At 42.7% G+C, this 730-nt stretch overlaps 1 pseudogene; it reads right to left on the minus strand.

Moving 5' to 3' along the window:
* Positions 1-514, minus strand: LOC113895505 (annotated as a pseudogene).
* Positions 515-730: the final 216 nt, after the last annotated feature.

The following is a 730-nucleotide window of genomic DNA, read 5'->3' on the forward strand; positions in this document are numbered from 1 at the left end:
ATAGTGAAAACTTTTATATTTGGAATTAGCCAGCTGGACTCAGTTTAGATGATCCCAATTTTGTTGGCAACATCCAAAGCATCACAGTCAGGAGCCAGTCGAACATATGCCTTCTTCTCTCCATCAGGCCTGATCAGAGTATTGACCTTAGCCACGTCAATGTCATAGAGCTTCCCCACAGCCTGTTTAGTTTGGTGCTTGTTGGCCTTGACATCCACAATGAATACCAGTGTGTTGTTGTCTTCTATTTTCTTCATGGCTGACTCGGTGGTGAGGGGGAGTTTGATGATGGCATAGCGGTCAAGTTTGTTCCTCCTGGGGCCCTCTTCCGAGGATATTTGGGCTGCCTCCCGAGCCGCAGTGTTTTGGGCCGCCGGAAGGTGGGCGACGTCCGGATCTTCTTTTTTTTGTGGCTGTGGACACCTTTCAACACTGCTTTCTTGGCCTTCAAAGCCTTTGCTTTGGCTTCAGCTTTAGGAGGAGCAGGGGTTTCCTTCTTCACCTTCGGCACCATCTTCAGTAATTTAGGAAAGTTGAAAACCAAAAATACAGTAATACTAGTTTTTATACTTGTGTTACTTTTGCCAGAATTCTCTATTTCTCATATGACTTCAAATTCCTATCTAGCGACCTTTCCTTTTAGCCTGAATAATAATGTAATCTAAAGGCTTTTGTGTAGCTAAAAATATATTATTTCTCCTTTATTTGAAGATTAATTTAGCCTGATATA

Source organism: Bos indicus x Bos taurus, chromosome 7 (assembly GCF_003369695.1).
Source record: "Bos indicus x Bos taurus breed Angus x Brahman F1 hybrid chromosome 7, Bos_hybrid_MaternalHap_v2.0, whole genome shotgun sequence".
In the NCBI taxonomy this organism is placed as follows: Eukaryota; Metazoa; Chordata; class Mammalia; order Artiodactyla; family Bovidae; genus Bos; species Bos indicus x Bos taurus.